Source organism: Sus scrofa, chromosome 15 (assembly GCF_054392235.1).
Source record: "Sus scrofa isolate SSC_HxYL_T2T_F1_AM1 chromosome 15, Sscrofa_HxYL_maternal_Yorkshire_Landrace_v2.0, whole genome shotgun sequence".
Taxonomy (NCBI): Eukaryota; Metazoa; Chordata; class Mammalia; order Artiodactyla; family Suidae; genus Sus; species Sus scrofa.
The window spans coordinates 128,617,748-128,634,133 of NC_139397.1; the positions used below are offsets into that span (position 1 = coordinate 128,617,748).

At 34.0% G+C, this 16,386-nt stretch overlaps 1 protein-coding gene across 6 annotated transcripts in view; it reads right to left on the reverse strand.

Moving 5' to 3' along the window:
• Positions 1–16,386, reverse strand: part of ERBB4 (erb-b2 receptor tyrosine kinase 4) — a 1,134,420-nt gene that overhangs the window by 281,651 nt on the left and 836,383 nt on the right. The window lies entirely within an intron of this gene.

Consider the following 16,386-nt stretch of genomic DNA (forward strand, 5'->3'; position numbering starts at 1 on the left):
TTCTCTATACTTCTGTTGATCTGTTTGTCTCTCAAGGTGTATTTTCTCATTTTTTAATCTTGTGTTTTTATAGTTAAAGTCCATATCTGGTAGGCAGCCTTTAGCTGGGTAATGATTTTTTAAATGTCTAATCTGATAATTAGGGTATTTTAATCACTTATATTTAATATGACAGTTGTAGTTAAGATCATTGATTTTTCTATTTGTTTGTACAATCTGTTCTCTTCCCACTATTCCTCTTTTTCTGACATATTTTGGAAAAGCAAATTTGTGTTTTGGTTTTTTTTTTTTTTAGGGCACATCTGCTACATATGGAAATTCCAAAGCTACCAGCATGCCACAAGCAGGGCAAATACCAGAAATGAGCCTCATCTGCGACCTACGCCACAGCTCATGGCAACACCAGATCCTTAACCCACTGAGCAAGGCGAGGGATCGAACCCCTATCTATAATAGTAGGATTCTTAACCCTCTGAGCCACAACGGGAACTTCAGGAAAACCAAATTTTTAACTTGTAATTTTAGTGATATCTTTTGGGTTTGCAGTATGCATATTTCTAATCAAACTTTTTATTTTTAGATATACAGAGAGATCCATGTTCTCTTACCCAGTTTTCCCTAATGGTAAAATCCTGTGAAACTATCATTCAATAACACAATCCAGATATTGACATTGATGCTATCAAGATACAAAATATTTCTGTCACACAAGTATCCCTGACGCTGTAATCTTAAATTCACACCCACCTCTCTCCTGCCTTTGACTCCACCTTACCCACTCTGCTCTTTCTGCAACACCTAATTTGTTCTCCATTTTTATAATTTGGTGTCACTTTTAATGTTATATAAATGAAATTATAGAGTATAGGATTTTTGAGATTTTCATTTTGTATTAAGAATGCATTTCTGGAGATTCATCTAGGTAGCATATATTATTAGTTTAATTTTATTGCTAGTAGTATTTTCTGGTATGGATTACTACACTTTAACTATTAACCATGGAAGGAAGTTTGAGTTATTCCCAGTTTGGGTCTATTATAAATAAAACTGCTACAAAAATTAGTATACATGTTTTTGTGTGATTTAAATTTTCATTTGTCTGAATTAAATGTCCAGGAATAAAATTGCTGTGTCACATTAGAGAATTTTAGTTAGTTGTTTTTATTTTGCTTTGTTTCATTTTAAGAAAGTAGCAAACTGTTTTCTAGAGTAGTTGTACCACTTTACATTCCCATCAAGAGTGTGTGAATTATCCCATTTCTATACATCTTCCCCAGAATTTGATTTTTTCACTATTTAATTTTACCCATTCTAATACGTGTGTAGTGATATCTCATTGCAGATTATAAATTCCATAAAACAGCCAATAATGTGTTTATTTGCCAATGTGTATCCTCTTCAATGGAATGTATCTTTATGGCTTTTGCGCATTTTAGTTAGATAATTCTATTGTGGAGTTTTGAGAGTTCTTTATACATTCTTTCTTTCTATCTATCTATCTATCTATCTATCTATCTATCTATCTGTCTATCTATCTATCTATAGTCTATCTCTCTATCTTATTTGAAATTGGTTTCTCCCAATCTGTAGTTTGTATTTTTTTTTTTTTTTTTTTTTGCCCCATCCATAGCATATGGAAGTTCCTTGGTCAGGGATCAAATCTGAGCTGGCTCAGTGGTTAAGGAATCCAACCAGGAACCATGATGAGGTTGCTGGTTTGATCCCTGGCCTTGCTCAGTGGGTTAAGGATCCGGCATTGCCATGAGCTGTGGTGTAGGTTGCAGATGTGGCTCGGATCCTGTGTTGCTGTGGCTGTGGCTGTGGTGTAGGCCAGTGGCTACAGCTCCGATTCGACCCCTAGCCTGGGAACCTCCATATGCCATGGGAGTGGCCCAAGAAATGGCAAAAAAGATAAATAAATAAATAACAAGTCTGAGCTGGAGCTGTGACCTATGCCACAGCTATAGCAATACCAGATCCTTTAAACCACTGCAGAAAGCTGGGGATCAAATTGGCATCTCCAAGAGCTGGCATTGCCAAAAGCTGTGGTGTAGGTTACAGATGCAGCTGGGAACTCACATTACTGTGGCTGTGGCGTAGGATGGAAGCTGCAGCTCTGATTCGCCCCCCTAGGCTGGAACTTCCACATACCACAGGTACAGCCCTAAAAGGAGAAAAAAAGAAAATCTTTTTAAAAATCATGTCACATTGGATTGTTTATCCTTTGATATTTAGCTGCATGAGTTGTCTGTACATTTTGGAGATTAGTCCCTTGTTGGTCACTTTAGAAAATGGCCAGAAGATCTAAATAGACATTCCCCCAAAGAAAATAGACTGCCAAAAAACACATGAAAAGATGCTCAACACTGTTAACTATTAGAGAAATGTAAACCAAAACTATGATGAAGTATCACCTTGCTCTAGTAAGAATGGCCATCAAAAAACCCTACAAACAAATGCTAGAGAAAATACAGAGAAAAGGGAAACTTCCTACACTCTTGGTGGCAATGTAAATTGGTACAACCACTATGGAAAACATTACGGAGTTTCCTCAAAAAACTGAAAATTGAACTATCATATGATCCAGCAATCTCACTCCTGGGCATCTATCCAGAGAAAACTGTAATTCAAAAAGATGTATGCAACCCACTGTTCATTGCAGCACTATTTACAACAGCCAAGACATGGAAGCAACCTAAATGTCTGCCAACAGAGGAATGAATAAAGAAGATGTGGTACATGTATACAATGGAATATTGCTCAGCTTTAAAAATAATGAAATAATGGTATTTGCAGCAACATGGATGGACCTAGAGATATCATACTATATAAGTCAGACAGAAAAAGACAAACATCCTATGGCATCACATAAATGTGTAATCCTAAACAAAAAGGATACAAATTAACTTATTTATAGAACAGAAACAGACTCATAGACTTTGAAAACAAACTTATGGTTACTAAAGTGGACTGGTGTGGGGAGGGATGGATTGGGGGATTGATACTGGTATACACACACTGTCGTATATGGAATGTTTGGCCAGTGGGAACCTGTGTGTGTATAGTACAAGGAACTCTACCCAATCCTCTGTTATAATCTATATGGGAAAAGAATCTGAAAAAGAATGGATGTGTGCATATATATAAGAATCATTTTGTTATACAGCAGCAATTATTACAACACTGTAAATCAACTATACTTCAATAAAACTTTAAAAAAAATCAAATAGCAAAAATAAAATACCTAGGAATAAGCCTAACCAAAGAGAGAAAATACATTGAGAACTATAAAACATTGACAAAGAAAACTGAAGATGATTCAAAGAAATGGAAAGATAATCCATGCTTTTGGAAACATTAATTTTGTTAAAATTGCCATACTTCCAAAATCAATTTACAGATTTAATGTGATCCCTATCGAATTACCCATGATATTTTTCACAGAACTAGAAGAATAATCCTGAAATTTATATGGAATCACAACAGACCTAGAATTTCCAAACCAATCCTGAGGTAAAAGAACAAAACTGGAAACATAACCCTTCCAGACTTGGATAAGTACTACAGAGCTACAGTAATCAAAAGAGCATGATATTGGCCCCCAAACAGACATAGGTATATCAATAGAAAAGAAAAGAGAACCCAGAAACAAACCAACAGATCTATGGTTAATTAATCTTCAACAAAGAGGCAAGAATATACTATGGAGAAATGTCAATCTCTTCAACAACTAGTGCTGGGGTAAACTGGACAGCTACATGTAAAAGAATCAAATTGGAACATTTTCTAACAACATATACAAAAATAAACTCAGTATGGATAAAGGCCTACATGTAAGATAGGATACTATAAAACGCCAAGAGGAAAATATAGACAGAACATTCTTTGACATAAAGCACAGCAATATTTTTCTGGATCCGTCTCCTAGAATGATAGAAAATAAAAGCAGAAATAAACAAATGGGACCTAGTTAAACTTAAAAGCTTTTGCACAACAAAGGAAACCATTAAATAAAAGACAACATAGAGAATGGGCAAAAATATTTGCAAATGATGTGACTGAGAAGTAATTTAATTTTCAAAAATATACAAACAGTTCATATAGCTCAATAACAAAAAAAAAAAAAAATCAAAAAAATGGGCAAAAGGCCTAAACAGACATTTCTCTAAAGAAGACACACAGATGGCCAACTGGCATATGAAAGATGCTCAACACTAATTATTAGAAAAATGCAAATCAAAACTACAATGAGATATCACTTCATAGCAATAAAAATGGCAATTATTTAAAAAAATCTACAAATAATAAATGCTGGAGAGGGTGTGTGGAACCCTCCCACACTGTTGGGAATATAAAGTGGTACAGCCACTATGGATAAGAGTATGGTAGTTCCTCAAAAAGACTAAAATAGAGTTACCTTATGACCCAGTAATCCTATTCCAGAACATATAGCCAGAGAAACCCCAAACTCAAAAAGATATATGCACCCTAATGTTCACTGCAGCACTGTTTACAACAGCCAAGACACGGAAACACCCCAAATGTCCATAGACAGAGAAATGCATAAAGAAGATGTGGTACATATAAGCAATGAAATATTATTCAGCCACAAAAAATAATGAAATAATGCCATCTGTAGCAACATGGATAGACCTAGAAATTATCATACTAAGTGAAGTCAGACAAAGATAAATATTAAATGATTCACTTATATGTGGAATCTAAAAAAATTGCACAAATTAACTTATTTATAAAACAGAAATAGCCTCACAGATATAGAAAACAAACTTATGGCTGCCAAAGGGGAAGGTGGAGGGAGGCATAAATAGGATTTTGGGATTAACAGATACACAATATTATACACAAAATAGATAAACACGGGCCCACTGTACAGCACAGGGAACCATGCTCAATATCTTGTAATAACTATAATGGAAAAGAATCTGAAAAAGAATACATATATGCATATAATGCATATATATATATATATACACACACACACACACACACACACATATAAAACTGAAAAATTGAAACTGAAAATGAATATAAATGTATACATATGTTCATAATATAATATACATATACAATATATATACATGAACACATAAAAAAATCACTTTGCTGTGCAACTGAAACCAACATGATATTGTAAATCAACCATACTTCAATAAAAAATACAATTTATTGTTTTCCTTTTATAATTTATTCTTTTAGTGCCAACCCTAAATTCTCTTTGTCTAGCTCCAGATCCCAAATAATTTCTTCTAAAAAGAAGTTTTCAAATGATATTTACATATCTATTAATGTGATCATGTGATTTTTCTCTTTTAGCCTGTTAATATGATATATTACCTTGCTTGTATCCCTGAAATAACCCTTGACTGTTTATGCTGTATAATTAATCTTCTATATTGCTGAACTCTATTTTCTACTAATTTTTAAAAAAATTGTTGCTTCTATATCCCTGAGAGCTATGCTGGCCTGTAATTTTCATTCTTTTTTGGTACACTCTTTTCATATATGGACCTTAATCTTCAAACCCATCATACAAAGTAGTAATAAGCTTTCATTTTATGGATGGGCAGAGGCTCAGAGAGGTTAAGCCACTCAAAGCACAAGTGTCAGAGTAGCGACTTAAACTCAGCTCTGCCTGCTCTCTATACCACCCAGTAGGATAAAGGCTTCAGATCTATTCTCCACCTTCTCTGACATCACCTGGAAGAGACATGGAGCACCTCATATAGTCTAATCACAGTGGAAGTCTACAGTCCCCAATCCTTTGCTCGAAGGAGTGAAGTAGGGACCACAGTTTTGTTTTGTTTTGTTTTTCCCATGGCATTTGGCTGGAATAGAGTTACAGTCTAAATTTTTGTCCTGCTATTCTGCCTCTTTGCTAGTCCTTCAGAAAATGAGAAGAGGCTTTTGTTGGGATTTTTAAGTATTCACCTATTGGTATTTATGAGTTGTCAGTTTCTCACTTCCAAATCTGATATACATAAGGCAAAAAGAAAAGCTGGGGAATTTACGGCTGTGTCCTTCCTTGGATGCCAAGGCGCTAAACCAGTCTTCCTTCTTCTCTCCTTCTTTAAAAATCCTGTTTGTTTGATTGATTGATTGATGGATGTCATTTTAGGGCTGCACCTGCGGCATAAGGAGGTTCCTAAGCTAGGGGTTGAATTGGAGCTGTAGCTGCTGGCCTACACCACAGCCACAGCAACTCTATCTGAGACATGTCTGCGACCTACACCGCAGCTCACAGCAATAACAGATCCTTAATGCACTGAGCCAGGGATCGAACCTGTGTCCTCATGGATGCTAGTTAGATTTGTTTCCACTCAGCCACAATGGGAACTCCTAAAAACCTTGTATTTCTTTATAAATAATGTCCAGAGATTTTAGTTGTACTTAGCAGAAGGACTAGGTTAAAGTATACCTACTTCGTCTTGCAAGGAAACTAAAGTCCCCACACATATCTTCAATTTACCACAGTCTATTTTCAAGTTACACATTACCACTTCATGTAGATTCTAAGAACCTTAAAATAGCAAACTTCCATTTCTCCATTCTTAACCTTTAAGCTATGGTCATGCACTTTACATTCCTATATGTTATTCACCCCACATTTATTATTTTTAAACATTATTTTTGCCTTTTGAGGAAAATTAGATAATAACAATAATATATTCTATATATTTACCCATGTAGTGCTCTTTATTACATGGATATTTCTATCTGATATTGTTTTCTCCTGACTAAAGGGCTTCTTTAATATTTCTTGTGGTGCAGTTTTTTCTCTTGCTGTTTCTCCTTTCTGGTATGTGTCTGTGAACTCTAGCTGCCTGAGTCTTCCTGGACTCTTAGCTCTGCATCCTCAACTCAGAGAGTCTTTGGGACTCTTATTGGGCCCCACTGAATTGTTCCATTGCCTAGGAATTCTCCCAAGGTAGGTAACCAGGGCAATCACCAGGCTCACCTAATTTATTTCCTCACTCTTAAGACTCGCTTTCTTTCATTGCTTGATCTCCACTCTCTTGCAAACTGTCATTTCATATGTTTTGTTCTTCTTTTGGTTGTTTTATGAGGGAAGTCTAATTCCTCTTAGCCCACCTATATTCACTTTTAAAATGCAAAATGGGATTAACTATGTTTTTTCTTGTTATATACAAAAGTCTTTCATATAGGGTTTTTCTCAAATGCACCTCCATAATTTCTAAGCACACACAAAACTTTATTGAAAATTTGAGTCCCTTTTATTCTATTTTAGCTTATTTACTTCATAGTCATCATCCAAAATAGCAGATAAAAATATTTTTAAAGATAAAAGGAATGATGAGAGACTGTATAGAGTATTTTCCTATATAAAGAATTGTTGCTCTTCTCATATTATTAATTGTTTTGGGCAACTCATAAAGTTCGTGGACTTTGTGTTTCTCTCCATATCTTAAATATTCATTAATTGAAATACAACATATTGTACTAATTTGTCTCTTTTGTGGAGACTCTTCAAAAGTCAAATGATTTAATGTTCTTCTTGAGAAAGGTTGACAGTTTGTTATACTGATTTTGAACTAATAGCAAGAATTCTTTACTTCTGATTTACTCATAATGCAGAGAAAGCAAGTTATCTTACTGTATAAAATAAATGTCAGTAGAAATGAAATCTAATGTTAGCAGAGGTCTCCTATCACTGATTTGTAGACTTCTAAGTGACTTCCCATTAATTTATAAAGATGTAGAGAGTAAGAAAAAGAGTTCAAACTGGTTGAATATAAATTGTGTAAAATAAATTTTAAGCAATAAAGAATTAGAAGATTAATGATAAAATATTATTATAATACCCATTTTATAAGCATTCAGCCATTTTAAGGTTATCTACAGGGTGTCTAATATTCTGAAAAAAAAATATATATATTTATATATGATTTTTATTTCTACTTGCTTATAGGATAAACATGATTGCCAGAGGAAATCTCTTGGAGAGGGAAAAAAACGTTATATTATAAAATCAACTTGTAAGGACAAGCAGAGTATATTCAAAATCATACTGCACAGTATCTTGAATCCTGCATTTGTATTCATCACTTTCCTATCCTTGTGGTAAATATTATCGATGCCTCAAATTCTAAGTCTCTCAAGTATATTTAGTTTCTTCCTTTAGAAATGTTGACAAAGACATCAGTTATACCCTTGTACCTATTTCGTGATAGGCCATTAACTTTTTGATCTATTTATTTCACCAACTCACATTAGCTTTTTCAGATTTGAACCCCTTTCATCTTGTCCCTTCTCCCTTGATTTTTCCATCATTTGCTTTGACCTTAGTTGAAGAGGGCAGTATTAGCTTCACTCAAACCCCTACCTTCTTTTCTGCTGCCTACTGCCTCCCCAAGTCTGTACTCAGACGCTCAACTCCAGAGCAGTTTTGGATCAGGGAAACAGTATCTATTGGAGGAAAGCAATAATAAACAGAAAACCATAATAATTACTGTCTTCTCATCCTTTCCAAATGACTAGATGATGGTATTCAAGGTTGACTGATCATTTTGTGCAGAGTGAAACCATGGAAAGTGTCTCCATGGAGCAAAGAACAAAAGGCCAAGGAGGCTACTTCTTTGAAAGTCTTAAGAGAAAAGAAGTTTTCAATCAGCACCAAGAATTCAACAGTCCCCTGACCTCCCACAGTGATGATCCCATGGGAGGGAGTAGAAGGCCTATTCAGTGGCTTACAGTTTAAAACACCATTATAAACCTTTCTGTAGAAACTTCAGCAATGAAGTTATTTGGCAACCTTTAACTTCCCCTGTGTTTTCTCTGGAAGCTGTAAAATAGATTTTTCTTTATCTCATATGAATTGCACATGTCTATTAAAAATTTGGAGAGATAATAATGTGCTTAGCATTTCGACCTTTACAGAGAATATTGAACTTGTTTTCATTAAAACAGAGGCAAGCTTAAATAATGGATCTTGCCACTGTGCTGCATGTGTGAAAGTAAATGGATTAGTTCAAAATACAGAAATGAAGTACCTGCCTACAAGCACAAAGGAAGAAAAAATATCTTCTTTCATTGTGCAAGACCACCTATGTATGCTCTTTGCATTGGTTACCATATGTAGAGGCATGGGTTTGACTTGGGATATATTTGGACAGATACCATTAATCTTTTTTTTTATAAAGGCTGAAAAATATAATTTCTCTGAAATAGTTTAGTTTTTGTGATCAGACCAGGATAGGTTCAAATCCTTACTCTATGACTGTCCTTGCAGCTGTGGGCAATTATTTCCATGTTACTAATCTGTAGAGTAAATAATAATATCTACCTTTCAGGGTTTTATGAAGATTCGACATCATATTAGTGTATTAGTAGTATATAATACAGGGTTACTGATTTAACTAAGCTCTCAATAAATGTACTTAAGAGAAATGTGGCAACATGCAAGCATACCCATGTGTTTATTAAAAATATTTGTTTAGAACCTATTTAGTTTATACTGGACATGGCTAAGAAATGGGGACATGATGGAAATATGAAATAAAATATATTTTTTTATATAGGGCTTATAGTCTAGTTAGGAAGACAGCATTACGTACATCTCATTTATATAGCATTACAAATACATATATTTATGAAAGAATAGAGCAGCTGTTCTTACCTATGAGTAGGTGGTATTAGGTCAGCCCATAGAAAAAGGGTCAACAGTTTGAGATGAGAAGGATAAATAAGGATTGTTAAGGCAAGGAGGGCTGGGGGAAATTGAAATTACAAATCTAGCCCAGAGAGTCTGAGCAGAAGATACTATTAGTGCTTTCAGAGAACAGACCAGACATAGGAATTGAGTGGTAGGTGGTAACTGATGACCTAGTGAGGGGGACAATGGCCAGATTATGTGGGACCTAGTGGCCGTTTAAAGGATTTTCTTTGTCCAAAGAGCTGTGGGATATTGATGAAAGGTTTAAAGCAGGAGAGATAGAATCTTATTTTTAAAATATCACTCCAGTTGCTTTGATGGGGTTGACTCAAAACCATGTCTGAACAGTTGGTAGCAGAGAGAAAATACTGAACTGTCCAGAGATAGGCATATGGCCCAAGAAGGGTCAATCAGTGTTGTTTCCACAATACAGATGCTGGGAGATAGGAAGCAAAGTTCTTTTACCTGTACTCATAAATGTGAGAATGCGCCCATGCAGGGCTAACCATTATTAATAAAGAAAAAGCTTGCTGAAGAAAGCAGAATCCAGCAATACAGAAGGATTGCATTCTGGTGATATTTAACCTCTACATCCATCTCTGCCTGAAGGACCATCCCCTGCACTACTCAGTTCTGTGAACTCATATGCTCTCGTTTCTTTTCTTTTTTGCCCTTTAACTATATTTATTATTTTCTTTGTTATATGAAAAGACTTAAAGCTTATACAGTTATGGTCAAGTCTTATATTTCTCAGTTTTATTGAGATCAGGTTACTTATTGTTTAAGTCAAAGCTGTACAAAGTGATTTGATATGCAGATATACCGTAAATGTTTTCAGTTAATATATCCTCCACCTCACATAATTAGCATTTTGTTGTGGAGGTGGTGAAAACATTAAAACTCTACTCTCATAGCAACTTTCAAGTATAAAATAGAGTTTTGTTAACTATAGTTCTTAAGCTGTACCTTAGATCTTCAGTATGTGTTCATCCTGCAACTTAAAGTTTGTAGATCATATGGTGATTCTCTTTTTTTTTTTTTTTTTTTTTTTTTTTTTTTGCCATTTCTAGGGCCACTCCCGCGGCATGTGGAGGTTCCTAGGCTAGGGGTCGAATCGGAGCTGTAGCCACCGGGCTAGCCAGAGGCACAGCAACACCGGATCTGAGCCGCGACTGCAACCTACACCACAGCTCACGGCAACCCGGATCCTTAACCCTGAGCAAGGCCAGGGATCAAACCCGCAACCTCAGGGTTCCTAGTCGGATTTGCTACCCACTGAGCCACGACGGGGACTCCGGTGATTCTATTTTTAAGTTTTTGAGGAACCTGTGTACTGTTTTCCATCCTGGCTACCCCGATTTACATTCCATCAACAGTACACCAGAGGTCCCTTTTCTCCACATCCTCATTAGCACTTGTTATCTATTCTCTTTTTGATAACAGCCATTCTAAAAGGCATGCGGTGATAATCTCACTATAGTTTCACTTTGTATTTCTCTGATGATTTGTGATGTTGATCTCCTTTTCATGTACATGTTGGCATCTGTATGTCTTCTTTGGAGAAATGTCTATTCACACCCTCTGCTAATTTTTATTTATTTATTTATTTATTTATTTATTTATTTATTTATTTTTTAGGACTGCACTTAGGGGTTGAACAGAGCTGCAGCTGCTGGCCTGTGTCACAGCCACAGCAATGCTGGATCCGTGCTGTGTCTGTGACCTACACTGCAGCTCACAGCAATGCCGGATCTCTAACCCACTGAATGAGGCCAGGGATCAAGCCCGTGTCCTCATGGACACTAGTTGGATTCATTACCACTGAGCCATGATGGGAACTTCCCCTCTGCCCATTTTTAAACCAGATTGTTCTTTGTTATGTTATTTTAAAAAAATATACCTTGGATATTAATGCCTTATTCAGATACATGATTTGTAAATATTTTTTCCCATTCTATAGGTTGCTTTTCCATTTTATTGATTGCTTTTGCTGTTGTTTTTGTTTTGTTTTTGCAAGGCAGAATCTTTTTGGTTTGATGTAGTTCCACTTATTTTTGCTTTTGTTGCTTCTGTTTTTGGGGTTGTACACATAAAGTCATTGCCAATACCAATGTCAGGGAACTTATCGTGAATATTTCTTCTAGGAATATTATACTTTTGGTCTTATTTTAAAGTCTTTACTGTGAGTAGTGTAAGACAGGGGTCCAATTTCATTCTTTTGTATGTGAATATCCATATTTTCTCAACATCATTTATTGAAGAACAATTCTTTCTTCATTGACTATTCTTATCTCCCTTATCAAATATTAGTTAAACTTATGTGTGGATTTATTTCTGGTCTCTTAATTCTGCTCCATTTTTCTATGTGTCTGTCTTCATGTCAGTACCATACTGTTCTGATTATTATGCCTTTGAAATATCATTTGAAATCAGGAAGTGTGATGCCTCCAGCTTTGTTCTTTCTCAAGATCATTCTGTCCATTCAGGGTCTTTGGAGTTCCATATAAATTTTTCTATCTCAGTGAAAAATGTCACTAGAATTTTGATAGAAATTTAACTGAATCTGTAGATGGTTTTGGGTAGTGTGGACTAGATATACAATGGGTTGAAATTCTGAATCTGATTTTTAATAGCTCCAAAAATTGGGGATATTATTCAACTTTCCGAATAGCTGTATATTCATCTGAAAAATTGTGATAATTATGCTTTACAGGGTGGGCATGATGCTTAAACTATATAGATTAAGACAGAGGCTGATGCTTTTACACTATTTAGAGGAAATATTGCAGACACCTAAAATCAGTGAGAAGAGATGGATTTTTCAGTATATATTTGATCAATATCCTAATCAATTGAAGATTTTTTAGAAGTATGCTATACCAAAACTTCTAGATGGGTTTTCAATTTAGTTTTAAAGTGCTAGAAGAAAAAATTTAAGACTGTGCCAAGATCATAAACATAAAAAGAAAGAGAAAAACATATCCATTAAACTAGATAAAGCATATGTTTGTTTATCAAAGGACAGAAATTTTGAAAATTACTTATAGAAGGAAAGCTATACATAGCATTTTTAAGAGAAAAACATTAATGTATTTAATTTGTAATAAACTTTCAATTCAGAATTGAAAATGGATAAAGCTCATAATTACATAATTTATAGGAGAAGAAATATAAATGATCAGTCAAAACATAAAAAGAGGCTCACCAAAAAACATGAAAAGACCTCTTTTTCACATTTCATATCATCAAAATTTAAAACCACAGACAATATCCAGTGTTGTAAAGAGTAGTGGAAAATATTCCTTATCAAACATTGTTTAGGACAAGTGTAAACTAATCTAGTATTTTTGAAACATGATGTTGCAATATATCCTAAAATTTATTATATATAACCTCATTTCACAGAAATTCCACTTGTCAACATTTATCCCAAGGAAACAGCCCCATAGTGCAAAACACTTTATAAACTAAGATTCACATTAGGCACTATAAATATGAAAAATAGAAAATAAATTACTGTTAATATGACATTCAATGAATATTTTTATATACAGCTTTTAAAAATAAGAAAGAGCTCTATATATTGATATGGAAAATCCTCATAACACATTAAGTAGAAAGCTTAGATGGCTACATAGTATTTAAAAATATATGGTATGATCCAGTTTATATATGAAAATGTTTCTTATCTATCTACCAAAATTATATGTTTACATATTTCTATTGTTTTGATTTCTAAAAATGATTAGAACATCCTATTATAATTAGAAAAATATACTATTATTTCCACTTTGAAAGGTAATTATGAATGTAATTTCTCATTTATGTTGGTTGAAGTGTATATGGGAAAATATTTTTAAAATATAGAGATGCATGAGTTCAAATGTAACTCAGGTCCTGAAAGTTTGGTGTAATATTTATCTCTTCACTATTTATATTCTGATGTTAAAAATCAATTCCTAAATATTTAAAGAAACTTCAAATACTTTTATAAACCTACTCTAAAACTCTTTCTAACCAGTACTGTTTTGTTCCTACCATAACCATATAAATAAAGGAGGCAGAAAGTATTCCAGCCTTTCAAATCCTGGAGTTTCTCTCAATCTCCATCTCTTCAAACCATAAAGTCTGCTTTAAAATTTCTGACTTAAAAGAGCAATATTTTTCAAGCTATGGTCATACTTTGTAGACGAGCTGAAGAGTTGCTTTATTGTCATTACTGTTTTAAATCATGTTGAACTCCAAAAAACTGTGTTAAAAATCAAGGCTGTTTTTTTTGTTTTGTTTTGTTTTAGGCTACGAAACCAATATACAGATTTAGATCAGAGAATTTTACGGTGACTTTGTGTATATGCATGTGTATATATTTGAGGGCTGGTTACATGTATATGTGTTGTTTAAGTAGGTGCATATACACATTATGCTGTAAAGCTCATGTAGCCGTATGTCTTGAAATGGATAAGTGTGTGTGCTTGTGTAAATCTTGTGTGTAGCATATTAGAATATGTTTAAATGCAATATTATGGTACATTTAAAATGAAGCAAAAATTAAATTATCCTATTTTCAGGTAATACTATGATGATTAAATGGCTTTAATCACATAGGTAGCCATTACAGGCTCAACGTAAACATCAGCAACACCCCAGAGATCAAGTTTATAGTGTAATTACATTTCTAAGAATGCAGGATCCAAGGTACAAGAGACTAAAACTCAAATTTTAATAAATATATTTCATGCAAAAGTTGTTTTCTCTAAGATGTTAAAAAATAAAAAAGATGCTTAATTTATACTATCGCACCATAAACTGCTTTATTATAAATGCTTCATTTCTTCCTGAAACTGTGTTTACCTTATGTTAGATTTTTAGTCTATTATTATCAATTATTTTTTATTCTGTCTCAGTTGTTTCAAAAGTTTAGGAGTCTTAAAGAGATATAGAATAATTAAATTTTTCCTGTCTTACTTTTTTATATTTAACTTTTTTCCTGCATTTTCTTTTCCTATTTACTTAGTATTTGGGTTCACAGAAGGTTAAAGAAAGGATTTATAAATGATTAAATGAGTCAAATAAAAATGTTTTTCCCTGCTTCTTTTTATTTATTTATTTATTGTCTTAATAGTTAAATCCTTTCTTTGAAAGGTAGTAGTACTATATTTTTTTTTTCTTTAAATGGTTGCACCTGCCTGCATATGGAAGTTCCTGGCTAGGGGTCAAATCAGAGCTGCAACTCCAGGCCTATGCCACAACCACAGCAACACCAGATGCGAGCTGCATCTGTGACCTACACCACAGCTTGCAGCAACACTGAATCCTTAAACCACTGAACGAGGCCAGTGATTGAACTGGCATCCTCATAACACTATGTCAAGTTCTTAGCCCCGGAGCCAGAACAGGAACTCCTGTTTCATATTGTTTTTGAAGGAAATGGAAAAAAAAAAGGAGAGTATCACCTTGACTTACAGAAATAGTTATAAACTAATGATGAAAATTATTCCATATTACTTCCATGAATGACTTAATTTGGAGAATGTATAGACACAATGTTGGATAAGAAGCTTAAATAGTAGAGGAAAAAAAAAATCAGATTTTCTGTCAGGACTAAGAATTACAAAACCAAGGAAACAATCCAGGCTTAATGAAAGGATAAATGTCATGATACGTGTGCATGAATATCTCGATATATAGGATTTTATATTTCTTGATTCTATGAGGAACAGGAGAATATATAAGAAATTAAGTTCACTCAAAACAGGAATCTCATGTTGCAATATATCGCTTTTCCCTGGAAAATGTTTTAAAGTTCTTCACAAATTATAAGCTATATTTTGCAAAAATGTCTAGCCTGAGGTACCTTAAACCCTTTTTTGTACAAGGCAGGTTATCAACAAAGTAATTAATTCATTGACTACTTTACTTAGTTTTTTTTTTTTTTTTTTTTTTTTTTTTGTGCCCACCTGCAGCATGCAGAAGTTCTCAGTCCAGGAACAGAACATGGGCCACAGCAGTGATAATACTGAGTCCTTAACCTGCTGAGTCACCAACAAAGTCCTCACCTTAATAAATTAATATCATGTTGGCCTCTTAAGAGTTTACATTTTTAAAACATGCCCTGTACCATCCATTCACAAATTTAATGAATTTAATCATTATGTGCTTATATCCTTGTGATTGTTCCAATGGTGAGATCAGAGAAGCAAGAAGACTGCCTAAGAGCAAAATGTTCCTTAAGGAATGTGACTTTTAGAAAGGACTGACTTACTATGACCACAGGAACATGCATTTGTAAACAGATTATTTGAATTCTGTCTTTATATTTCATATTTATCATGTCAGTCACTACTATATGCATAGTGGTGGCACTTGCAGGATGTGGAGGAAAGTAGTACTCAGAAGGAAAGCAAGGAAGAATCAAGTATTAATCATTGGAATATCAAAGTAGAAGATAGGAATGACAGTTATATACTCATGAAAACATTATTTGCTTCTATGCAACAAAGGAGTGATGGAGTGAATCAATAAGTAACAAAATAAATTTTAAAAAATGCTTACAAAAATGCATTTATGAAATGAATTTTCTTTTTGAATAAGCAATTTCTGGAACAGCATTTTTTGCACATTTCTGAAGAACACGTCTATTTTCACCACCTCTAAATGGCAAATACTTTGTTATTCTGTATTATCAAATTCACTGA